At 34.7% G+C, this 13,245-nt stretch overlaps 1 protein-coding gene and 1 long non-coding RNA gene across 4 annotated transcripts in view; one reads left to right on the top strand and one right to left on the bottom strand.

Moving 5' to 3' along the window:
• LOC126744869 (uncharacterized) overlaps positions 1 to 13,245 on the bottom strand; it is a 539,903-nt gene that overhangs the window by 93,515 nt on the left and 433,143 nt on the right. The gene's annotated exons all lie outside the window — the stretch shown is intronic.
• Positions 11,158 to 12,518, top strand: LOC126744884 (uncharacterized). The gene is made up of 3 exons (XR_007663364.1): positions 11,158 to 11,814; positions 11,873 to 12,014; positions 12,269 to 12,518. It is a non-coding gene; the product is annotated as an uncharacterized LOC126744884 (long non-coding RNA).

The raw sequence follows: 13,245 nt of genomic DNA, 5'->3' as shown, positions 1-13,245 counted from the left end.
CTTAAAATTCGCCAAACTGTGACTGGTGATAATCCAAATTGCATAATCCAACATAAATTCCTGAGATATTGTGCTCATAGAACTTTAACTGTTATTGAGAACCATGACTATTCTTATATTGAAAGTCAATTATCTATTCTGACACTGTCGCAATGCCGTAATATTTCTGGTGCTAGTTTTATATATAAGATCGTTAATAGGCTTATTGATTACTCTGATCTGTTGGGTCGCATACGATTTAATGTTCCTCATCACGGGTTTCGCCATAATGTAACCTTTAACATTCCATTCCACAGAACATCCTATGGAATTAATAATCCTATGGATAGGTATATGAATTTGTTAAACAATTCGAATATTGATGTGTTTAACATAAGTTCCTTAATGCATCTAAAGAGGTCACTTACTTCATAATTGTGCATAAAATTTTGTATTTACATTCTTGCATATAAATTATTAAGGTTGTTTCTAGTATATGTAGTATAGATGTTTTTTACTTTAGTATTAATTTTTTAAGTAGGTTTAGATTATGACAGTTGTTTATGTAAATATTATTGCTTTGTAAAATTTACAGTTAATGGGGTTTTCCCGTATTATAAATAAATAAATAAATAAATTAAAACCTTAATCTATATCTTTACCATTTATAATATACTTTTACGGATTAATAGAGTATTTTGTATCTTACTATTTTGATTAAGTTTAAAAAACAAAACGTCTTATGTCCTTATTTTATATTCACCAAAGTTTGCGAACCCACCAACGACCCACTGTTTTTAGTTAAATAATATCTTGACAGGTGAAAGGATGTCTCATATATTATTCAAGATTAAATCGTCAATGCTATCGCAGTAAATGGCTTCTTGTTTCTAAAATAACACTATAAAGACAGCTGAGGGTTTTGCCCCTAATTATGAAGATAATCTCTATTTTTTATCTACGTAAAAAAAAAGAATAATACTTTACGGTTCCTTTAATACATAAATTTTATTTTTGGAACACTTACACTCTTACCTAATATCCACTTATAAATATAATGAAGTAACTATCTATTATTATTTCTAAAACAACTTAAACATATAGTCTTTGGGTTTACATAAGAGATCGGTATTCGGATAAGTATACTGCCCGAAGGCTTAAAAAAATAACCACCTGGGCCAAAAGCCGAGGAGATAGAGAGGAAAGTGCATCTCGCAGCATCAATACGAATGCACGAGCTTTAGGCCATTGACCCACTCAAGCAAAACCCTATAAGGCTAATTTGTCTATTTTATCGTGGGTTTTTTAATTTGATTTTTTTATATAATCTCGCTAAGACTTTTATGAGTAGAAGGAGAAGGGTGGAAGGATCCGAAATAGGTTTTAAATTTATTTAACGTGCAAAACAATTTTATTTACCTTAACATTAAATAGTTTACAAGGTGTCCCCTGGGTCAAAATATTGAAAAAACTTCCTATAAACCTATATCCAAAAATGCTTATAAAATGCCGAAAATAATGAAATAATAAACAAAAGTAAAAAGCAAACTTCAAAAAACTTTAATTTAATATTTATTGTCAAAGAAAAATATATCTATGCATCGCTCGTAAGTCACAAAGAATGCACGAAAAAAAGACGATTATTGGTCAAAATTTAAATAGGGTAATTCGAGGATAGATGGCCCAGGTTTTAAAATGTCATGGTAACATTTCTATATGTTGAATTGAATTGACTGTTCATTTTTTTAACGAATCTTTATTGAGTTTAGAAACATGTATTAAGCAATTAAATGGATTAAAAAATAAAACCTATAATTCACAAAAAAAAATAAAAATAGTTTACAAAAACCATCTCCCCCACGGTGCTGAGGTGAGATGGCGCAACGAAAAAAAAAGGTGTTTTGGCCAAAATGTCACTTTGTTTTGCATACAACCACCACACCACAGTCGTGGCAAAAGTTCACAAACTTGGAGCAGGAATCGTGAAACCATTTGGAGCAACGCAAGCAATTAACCCAGTCGTCAGATTTTGTGGTTTGGGAATATATTTCGCCACAACCGGTGCAAGCTTGGTCATCGTCGTCCGTATCATCTGAAGAGTCATCCAGTGTCGGTGGCTCTAGATCTTCGTCTGAGGATGAGTCGCTTTTGGCAGCTTTCTCAATTTTCTTTTTGGTCACTTTTGGCTTCTTCAAAATTGGTTTTAATTTACTGGTCTTTATTTCTTTCTGTGTTTTTTTAGACGCTTTATTCTTTTTTTCGCCAATTCTTGTCTCTGTAGTTAAAATTTCCGCCAGCTGCTTGCTCCTTTTGCGAACCGAATTAATGTTAGCGGAAACAACTGGAACGAGTGAGATTATATCTAGCATTTTTCCAGTGGTACTTTTGACCAGTGGCGAAGCGTGAACTTTTCTTTCGGGTAGACAAACAATAAAAATTGTTAATTAGAAAAAAATGTGTATTCAATATTATTCACTTTAATGAAATAGAGAATGAAAGCGCATGGAATATTAACTCAAAGAGAAAAATATGTAGTGATATAAAAAAGAAAAAAATAAATACTACTTACAAAAAAACACAACATAGGTATAACCATAACTTATAAGTCCATAATATCCATTATTTTAAAATTAATTAAAGACAAATAAAAACACAACTAAAATACAATTGCCAATATCAAACAGTCGTTCATAAATAACCCCTAAAACATCCACTAAAAACCCAAAAATAAAAATACGAATTATTAAATTACAATAGCACGCGCCCGCACCAAATGCCAAATGCAGATTCATCAAAAAACAAAACTGAAGATGTATTGCGGCCGACCAGATCAAGCGTGTCCATAAACAATAACCCTCAAGAGCATAATAAAATAGCTGGTCGACTTCGATAGACAAAAGCTCAAATGTCTTTCCCGCGAGTAAATTTTGCATACGTAATAGGCTGAATACGATATGGTTCGATTAGATGCTCCAAATTTCGGAAAACAAATATCAATGTGTCTTCCTGTGGCTCATATACATTAATTGGGTGTCAGCCCTGCATTTTTATTTTAATTGGTGCATCAGGCGGGGCGCGCCTTAGATATTATAGATAGATAGATATTATAGCCGTTTAGATACTATATAATAATATTAAGGAGAGCGACTACATTCTGTGTTTTTTTTTTTAAATTTGAATTCAACAATTACATGAAATAATTACATAATAAATTAATGAGAAATAACTGGATAATTTTGGGTAGACAGTGTCTACCTTGTCTACTCGTACGCTTCGCCACTTCTTTTGACGGGAGTATTTTAATTAGTTTCTGAAACCGATTGATTTTGTTTTTCTCGTACAGAATCATCTTCAGTCTGCCAACTGCAGCAAGGTTGTTGATTATCATCAGATAAAGCTTTGGTAAAACTTTGAGAACTACCATCTGGAATTTTATTTTCACCTGCATCGGGAGCCTCAAGTACGATACTATTTTCAGTTAAATAGGCGTCATCTGGGATAGCAGAAGGATTAAATGGCATAATTCCCGTAGCCTTGAATGCCGAAGTTCTATTATTTACAGTTGCAGACTTGTTCTATCCTTCAGCAAGTAACTTTCCAAATTGTAATCTAGTGACCTTTCGTCCTGGATAATTTTTAATATATAAACTGCAAGCTGAGTAATAGTTTAATTTTAACGATCTAAAAAAACATCTATCTAGTGGTTGTAAAAATTGCGTCGTATGACTTGGCAAGCAAAGCAGTATGATGTTGTGTTCCATACAGTATTCTAGCATCTCAACGTTATTGCAGTGTGAAGCATGACCATCAAGCAGTAACAAAACTGTCCCTGTCGGCTTTCTCGGAACGAACTGATCTTTGAGCCACTGAAAAAATATGTCACTGTTGACATAAGCCGATCTTTCTGACATATAAACCAAGGATCCCGGAGGCATCCCATCCATGATACTTGCGATGTTCTTAGATCCTTTCTTAACAATAACATGCCCCGGCCTATTATTAAGTTGTAAACCCGTCTCATCCATATTGTAGATGTGTCCAGGTTTATTCATAAGATCATTCTCGGTCATAGTATTTTCTAGCAGCTGAAAGTAAGTCTCAACATCTTTTTTGTTCACACCCAAGGATCGATAATTCTACCGTTCCGTTCTAACCGTAATTAATACCCGTTCTACTTTTCCCACTGACAGCCTTGGGTTTCTCTGCAGAAATAACTGCAGCCACGGATAACCAGCTAATCTCAATTCCTTATCAAAATTATGTTTAATACCCAGCTGTTCGGCCAATCTAAAAGCCATACTTTGCACATCAGTTCGAGTAGGAGAAAATCCATTTTTTTTTTAAGTTTTAGGATATGTGTGGCCAACTTTTTTTCAGCAGCTTCGCCTAACGTGGAGGAGGGTCCAAGAGGACCTTTCTTTATATTGTCTACCATTTTCTTCTTCGTAGAGTGGTTGCCGGTACCCCAAAATTACGAGCAGCCTCATTAACTACCATTCTATTTTCATTAACGGCTTGAATTGACTGTTGTTCGCAACAGTTAGCCGTGTTGTTCGGTCCAACTAGCCCTGGAACAACTTCCAGTATGCTTGTATTTGGTAAGGTGGGCATACTGAAAAGAAAAATAAATATTAATGAGCCATCTCACCTCAAACATAAGTGAACCATCTATCCTCGTTGTAAGAGGAGAGATGGCGCACCTCAAAAACTAAACACGTTTTGAAATATGCGCTATTTTGAGGTTATATAACAAAACTTAAATGTTTTTACTTACCTGACACGATATTGTGAATCAAATTATTGTTAAATTTAAAGCTCACTAGCACAAAGAAGAAATACGGACAAATATTTTTGCACTATACGGATCACGTATAAATTGATATTTAAGTAGACATTTAAGTACCTCAGAGCACAGCCGCTCCCCTTTAACGTTAGCGGCGGCGCTGTAAAACCATTGCGCCATCTCACCTTCTGCGCCATCTATCCTCGAACATTACCCTACACTAATTATATCCCAAGCCATCATGTATTATTATCGTTAAATATATATTCAGTTAACGATTTTTTAGAATAATTTTAATAAACTGTAGAATATACATATATTATACAGGGTGTTCATTTGAAAACTTCCCACCACGGATTTATTGAAAACCACTGTTTAAAAAAAAAATGCCGAAATACGTCAAAAGGTTTGTCAAGGGGGATAACTTTCTAACCTAAAATTACTTCACCCCCTTTCACCCTCTGCCCCCCAGGGTCATCCCCTTTTCCGAGTTTCCAGATAAACGTATAGGGCGAAGGGGGCCTATAGAATGGCCTGCTAGATCTCCTGGTATAACGCCGTTAGACTTTTTTCTATGGGGTCATTTGAAATCTATTGTCTTTACTCCCTAACCTGAAAGTTTGGATGAACTTTGTCAACGCATCATCGACAGCTGCCATGATATTCCACAACATGTTTTTGAAAAGCGCGAAGATCTTAATTTTTTGTGATGACACAACAGCTCATCTGAGTCAGTCATTTCTGATCCGGATTCGATAAATTTACAACGTAACGTTCAGTCATGTCTAACTGAAATTAGTAATTGGTTTAAATTGAATAAACTAATGCTAAATCATGCGAAAACTGATATAATTGAAATATATAATAAATATAGAAAGCCAAATAAATTTGTTTTTAGTTTTGACGGCAACTTTCTGTAGGGCTCAAAATCGTCTAGATTCCTAGGCATAATGATCGACAAACACTTGGACTGGTCGAAACATATTAATAGTGTATGTACAAAATTAAATAAAAAGTATCTATCTTATAAATCAACTTAAAAATTCACTTGATATCAAAGAACTGATGAATGTGTACTATAGCTCTGTTTACAGTGTACTGGGTTACTGCATAGTATTAGGCGGTAGGGTCATGGATATAGAGAGAGTGTTTGTGATTCAAAAACGTATGATTAGGATTTTATTTATTATACCATTTAGAGCAACAGTTTCCACCACTACTAAAGAAAATGCTACAAGTCCTTTTGCCAAATGTTGTCGACAACTTGATATTTGGTTTTCGTAAATGCGGCATTTATCTGATTAATGAGGAAGAACTTTTAAACCGCATCCCTAGAAATACTGGCGATTCAAATGAAGTTCACTCCGTTTTCCTGCAAAATCTGGAAGCTAGAAGAACTGATTCAACAAAAATTGTTCAGACGCGTAGAACGAAATTGAACGTTCCTGCAGGAAAAAGTGTCTGCATTGAGGCGGGAAACAGTAGTGGAAGCGAAGACATAAATTTACTTGATGAACCTTTTTTTTTTATGGTGAACACAAGCACAAGAGGAAAGTCCTATGTCACTCTTGGAATGATGCTTGTGCGAAGATATTTGTGGGCATTTATCTTGAATCGCTGTAGGTGTTGATGAGCCGCAACTGCTAGACGCGTCCTTCTTGCCGGAACAGCCCTGGGTGGAATCAGGCCTGCCAGCTCAGAGGAGCACTTACCGTGATAATAACGGTAGAATAAACAGAGATCAGCCACCTTTCTCCTGTGGTCCAGACTATCCAGACTCTTTGTCAGTTCTGGTTTGTCGATAAGACGAATAGCTCTCTTCTGTATAGAATCCAGCAGGTTTAAACTATGCTTGGGTGCAGAGCTCCAGACATGCGAGCAATACTCGAGGGAAGGGCGTATTTGAGCCTTATAAAGAGTCAGCAGCTGTTCTGGGGTATACAGTTTTTCGTTTTGAAAAGCACTCCGAGTTTTTTGGAAGCCGCCCTGGCGGCCTCGGCAACGGAGTTATGCCAGGACACACTGTTGGTGACCTCGACTCCTAGAAGATGTAAAGATGATTTGATTGGCAATGTTTTCCCTGCCATAACCACCTCCGGGCCACCAAGGTTAGTCTTCATCGTAAATACTGCAGCCTGCGTTTTTTTAGCGTTAAAATTGACCAGATTGTTACCGCCTCACTCCAAGATTGCTCTAATATCGTTGTTGATTGAAGCTACTTGTTGCTACCTAAGATTCTGAGAACTTGCGGCTGTCGTTGGTTTGGCGGACTTAAATGTGGAAATAAGTGTGCTATCGTCCGCAAAGCTGTAGATTGGATTGACAGTGGTTCCTAGCAGATCGTTTATATATATCAAGAAAAGGGTGGGGGATAGAATCCATCCTTAAGGGACTCCAGCGTTAATGTCAAATTTGTCGGAGAGGTATCCATCGACGGCTACTTGGATTGTTCGTTGTTCAAGAAAACTTTTGATCCAATTCAATAATGAGTTTTGTATACCGATTGAGGAGAGCTTGGTTAGTAGTCCCTCATGCCACACTCTGTCAAATGCCTTGGAAATATCAAGAGCGACTGAGCGGGATTCGCCGTGCTTCTCCATGGCCTCCGTCCACAAGTGTGTGACGTAAGCCAGAAGATCGCCGGTGGATCTAAGCTTTCGGAAGCCGTATTGATGATTGCTGATTAGTCCAGATGATTCCAGATATCTTAACAGTTGTTGGTTGACTGCTTTTTCCATAATCTTCGATATTACTGGAACTAGTGCAATCGGTAATTGGAGGGCATCGTCTTCTTACCCTTTTTGGGTACAGCTTGCACTCGAGCAGTTTTCCAGTTTGTTGGAAATTGGCCCTGCTTATACGATGCCGTGAACAGTCTACATAAGGGAGGAGTCAATTCGTCTGCACAACGTTTTAGTATTAGGGCTGGAATTCCATCGGGTCCTGAAGCTTTGTTGGTGTCTACGCTTTTAAGAATTTTATTTATAATTCGTTGGGGAAACGAAATTTTTCCCATCGATAAATTCACCCTTGGCAAATATGGCGGTGTTTTGCCTTGCGAGTGCAGAGTAGAATTGGACGCGAAGAGTTTACCCAGTAAGTTGGCTTTTTCCCTTGCTGTTACCGCGGTAGAACCATCATTTGCTGTTAGGGGTGGCAAGGCCAACTTAGCAAGTCCTTGACTAACAGCTTTCGATACCGACCAGAAAGATCTTGTTCCATTTAGGCAGTTTAGCAGTTTGTTTTTGATCCTGTTGTTGTGACTCTCTTTGCATTCATCAATAATTCGCTTGCAGCTCATTTCTGGAGGCTAAAAAGTTCCTCCGATTTTCGATGGAAGGCTGTTGACGCCATTTGCGATATGCTGCGTTTTTAGTGTTTACTGCCTTTTTGCAATTCAAGTTGAACCATTGCTTGTTCTTTGATTCGCATTTAGTAGAAAAAGGGATATAAGCTTCCATTCCTGCCAAGATCGTCTCTGTAATTTGGTTTGCACATTCTGAGATGTTATTGGTTCTAAAGCAGACTTCTTTCCAAGGGAATGAGCGATAAAATTCTCGAAGATGGTTCCACTCTGCTGATTTATAGTGCCATACCTTCCGCGGCATCGGAAGATCCTGCGTTTTAACCTCCAACTGGCAAGAGACTGTAATCAATTTGTGGTCCGATGTTCCTAGGGGGGCATATACTGATACAGTGTACGAGTCAGGGTCTGAAGCCAAGACCAGATCTAGGAGGCTCGCGAACTCGCCGTCTCGATCGGGGATTCTGGTAGGTTCCTCCACAAGCTGCGTAAGCCCGCACATGGTGGCAAATAGCTCAGCTTCTCGTCCTTCATCGTCGTTCTTATTGCAGAAGCGCAGCCAGTTGATATTGTGAACGTTAAAATCACCCATGACGATGATTTCTGCGCTTGGGTAGTCAATTTGCAGATGGTTAATGCAATCAACCAGGTTCAAAAAGAGCCGTCTATATTGGGTGTCGCTTGTTGGTCTGTAGATACAGCAGATAAATTTCGTGGCACCACTGGCTATTATTTTGAACCTTACTTTATCAATGCCAAAAAAGAAATGCATATCAGATGTTTTTTCTGATCATTCCTCAGATGAAATTGACTTTGACGATATGATCAAAGAGCATGAAAAAGAACAAGAGTTCATTGAATACGTCGACCGCAAAACTTCAGGCGAAACAAAACAATTTTCGGATGTTGTAAGAGAAGTTGGATTGCATTTACTTATGAAGGAGAAATGTTCCCAGGAAAAATAGTCTACTTCACAGACAAACAAGTTACAATTAGCGCAATAGAAAAATCACTTAAATCGTGGAAATGGCCCAAAAAACTAGACCAAATGGCCTCTTCCTGGGACGACGTATTAGGGTCCATAAGTTCACCAGATCACACTGAAAAAAATGTGTAAGAATAAATGCTACAATTGAAGCAATTTTCTTTATAAAAAAACATCCCTTTATCACCTAACCCATTTTTGAAATTTCATCTGTTCCCTTCTAATTTTTGACATGGTATTTTGTTTAAATCATCCTAAAAATGAAGCAAAGTAACCCCACTTTATGATATACCATAATATTTCCCTGTGTTTGAAGAGAGAATGAATATCCAGAATCTTTTCAAAATTTGTATGCATTCTACACCTTATTTATTGCTATGGTTATTTCGCAGTCTATGAAAATTCGTTATGCAATTTTATCTCCGACTAAAACGCTACAAAAGATACAACAAGATAAAAGCAATTAAGCACTTTAATATCAACAGCTTTGTCTACTGCACTTCGTTGCACTAATGGACAAGCCTTTATTTTAACTGCTTTCACAAACGGTCGCTAAAACGTTTTCCTCGGAATGCACGTGCAATTAAGTTGGCAAAAATTCTAGACAACAAAACAATGCAATGGCGTTCTCTCGTATTCGACCGCGTAAAATATTGCTGTAGTTCGTCCGACGAATAAAAATTTGTGTTGAGAATAAAATGCAGGCACACTCTGTTAATGTAATAAAGTGTTTGTCAGGACGGCGATTATGAATTTTAATGGCTAAAAAGGTGGCAAATATTAACAGGCACAGAGTGAAGTTTGTAGTGGGCTTTGCAAATATACTAATTTATTCTCAGAAGGTGCAGAGGTTTAATTTGTAACATTGTAAACATGGATTTATGTATGTAAATAAGGTGTATGTCGAGTAGACACCGTAAGATGATGATGAGACAAGATTTCATGCTAATATTACTGATTATGGTGTCTAGACATATATTGTTTTTTTCGTTATGTTCATATGCAAGAATATATACTTTTAGAGCAGCCCGTTTTTATTTCAACTCTTTGCTTTAGATAAACGCTGTCTAAATTGATATCTGAACACGTCACGCTGGACATCTCACTCTTAGACAACCGACCAATTAAAACTGTATATGTAATTCATTCTTAGAACATTGAAAGGCTAGAATTAGTAAACAACAACTTTGTTTGAGTCCAACATGTGCACAGGGGCAAGAGGGGTGTTTTATTTACAAACATATGTGCCGATTCTCTGTTGTCAAGTCGACACAAATTTCCAACGGAGGAAATTTTTAGCTATATTTTAACAAACATTATAACGTTAATTTAACTTATTTCTGTTATATTTTATAGGAAAATTTAAAATAAAAAGTATAAATACTACAATTAACCTATTTTAAGAATAAATATAATATCCTTAAGCAAAAAAAAAACAAAATTATTAACATTATTATCCCTAAAACCGTTTCTAAAAAATTTGAAGCGACAACACCGGAGCTTAAGCGCCTAAACCATACGCGTTGTGTCATCTGTCAAACGGCTTTTTGTTTATATTCGGGATTCGTGTATTTTCTTTAATTTTTGGTTTAAAAAGGAAAAAAGGCCACGTTTTAGTGTTTTTTTAAATTGCTAGGATGGCAAAAACTTGTGTCGTTTGTGCCGCATCATGATAAAAACGTGATTCAAGCCGATCTTTTCACACGTAAGTACCGATACTTTCATAACATCACATCATGGGGTAACCATCATCATAAACGTAGAATAGGGGATCTTATAGATATAAACCTAATAAAAATTTGAATGTGAAAGTGTGCGTAAAATACCAACATATTTATATTTTTAAATCTAAATATTTTTTTGAACATATTCATCTATTAATAGGCTATAAAAGATATAAAACTAGAATTTTGTCCCTGATTTTATTACAGGATTTTATGTTTTTTTTGTTGTTTTGGCAGAAAAAATGCATAATACCTATGTACCTATCTATATATAGTTTGATATCTATGTATAAAGTTAATTTTGTCTTTCTTTAAAATTTGTTCCATAATTTTTTTTTGTTTTACCTTATTGCAACTTACAATAATATATATAGTAATTGGCACCACATATTAATTTATTACTGTAATTTTTTTCTGCTTTTTGATTAAATATCAAATACTTATTATAGATTGCCCAATGATTATGTCCAAAGGGAACAATGGGTTTCATTAATGGAAATCAACACATTTAAAAAGAACATATTTGTTTGTTCAGATCACATCCTTAGAAGTGATATAAGGGAGATAATATTATCAGTAGCCAGACTTTATTAAAAAAATCAGCTCTACCTCAAAGGTAATTTTTTTAAATATATTTTTCTAGTATATTTATAGGTATGAGTATATTTTACCTTAGAATTATTGATAAAGGTTTGCATGCTTTTATTTACTACATTAAGTAAGCTAAAAAAACAACCTTTTAAAACTTGTGCTTGGGCTATGTTGTAAAACATACAGCTTCTTCACAAAAAGTATTAGTGTTACTCATATAAGATTTATTTATACCTAATACTTATTAAATTAGGTATGTGTGTAAAACTATTTTTTTACTAGGATTTCTGATGCACTGGTTAAAAAAAAACACAGCAGCCAATAATTCAGTTAATTTACCAAGTGATTTACCCTTCAAAGCTACAGGGGTAGCTTTCCTGAAGAGTGCAAAAACTTCTTTAGCTTTCAAAATGGTATATAGTACAAACAGTGAAGCTAATATAGACACGTATGGATAATTAAAATAGATTAATATTCTTGATACACCAAATTTTGTATAATTACAGATCTGATCATTCATCATCAACAATAACTGCATCTGAGAATTATAGTTCTACAGTAACCGTGGAGTCTAGGTCAACAATTACTATTTCTCATCCAAGCCGTTTGTTTAACTGCTACACATTCCCTGACTCTGCCAAGGAAAAGGTATAAATACACTCAAAATAGACTACTAGTTTTATGCCATGTATCATCCTATTCTATATATCTTATTTAAAAGTGATATGGTATTTTATTGTATTATATTTTTTTAATTAAATGCAATTAATCAAATGTATGACATTACAAAGATTCTCTATAATAACATATATTTTATTGATCAATTGGATTATCATAATACATTTTTTTAATTTTTTCTTTTTAATTTTGGTAATACTATATTTTTATGTATATTATTCTAGGGTAAAATCAAAATGATATCCTGAGGACCTAAGCACTGATGATTCCACCGTTTCAAGAGCTTAATCACTTGTCACCAGATTATGGAAAAAAAATAAAGAACAAAAAATTAAAATTCGAAGATTGCAACAAGCAAATTTGCGCCAAAGAAATTAAATTAGATGTCTCAAGTCATTATTAAAATACTAACATAAAATAATAACATGATTTTATGGAAAAGCCCAACATACTACATATTTTATTTGACTTGTAAAAGCACTTGTTTGTATATTACTACTAATAAACTCTCTAATCTAATCTATTGTACATAGTCTTTATTCTTAGCTTTGTTTTTTAGTATTTAGTATTTATCACTCAATAGTTTTAGTTTATAAAATAATAGCAAGGAAATGTCCAGAATATTTATACAAAAAAATTAAGTTTCGCACTGAAATACATAACTTAGATCTTCGCGACAAAGGCTCTATAACCATACCACGTCACTCCACGTCTATCTTTGAGAGATCTTTTATTTATAATATAGCGAAGCTTTACAACAGGATTCCAAATAATTTGAAACATTTGCCGGAAGTATCTTTTAAAAGAAAAATTAGGTCTTACATTAAATATAGTATATTATGATGTTTTATAGTGGCTAATCTGATTGCAATAATGTTTAGGGTGTAGTACTTATTGATATGAAATACTAAACTCACGAATTTACATATAACTTGCTTTTTTTTATATAAATTATAGTACCTATGTAAATTGTTATGTAGTTAGTTTTAGCTTAAGGTATAGGGTTCAGTAGAGTAGCTATAAGCTAGACTGCGCCGTAATAGACCTTAGCAATAAGTTTTTATCTTTGTATTATATGGGAAAATAAAAGTCATTATTATTATTATTATTATTATTAAATTAATATGACATAATATTTGGTATTAGGTATTATATAGGTCACTATTAAATGTCTCAAAACCATTGTACAGGCTAAATACTC

This window comes from Anthonomus grandis, chromosome 15 (genome assembly GCF_022605725.1).
Source record: "Anthonomus grandis grandis chromosome 15, icAntGran1.3, whole genome shotgun sequence".
NCBI classification, from domain to species: domain Eukaryota; kingdom Metazoa; phylum Arthropoda; class Insecta; order Coleoptera; family Curculionidae; genus Anthonomus; species Anthonomus grandis.
The sequence above is the reverse complement of the archived record's forward strand: the minus strand, read 5'-3'. Positions and strand labels throughout refer to the sequence as shown.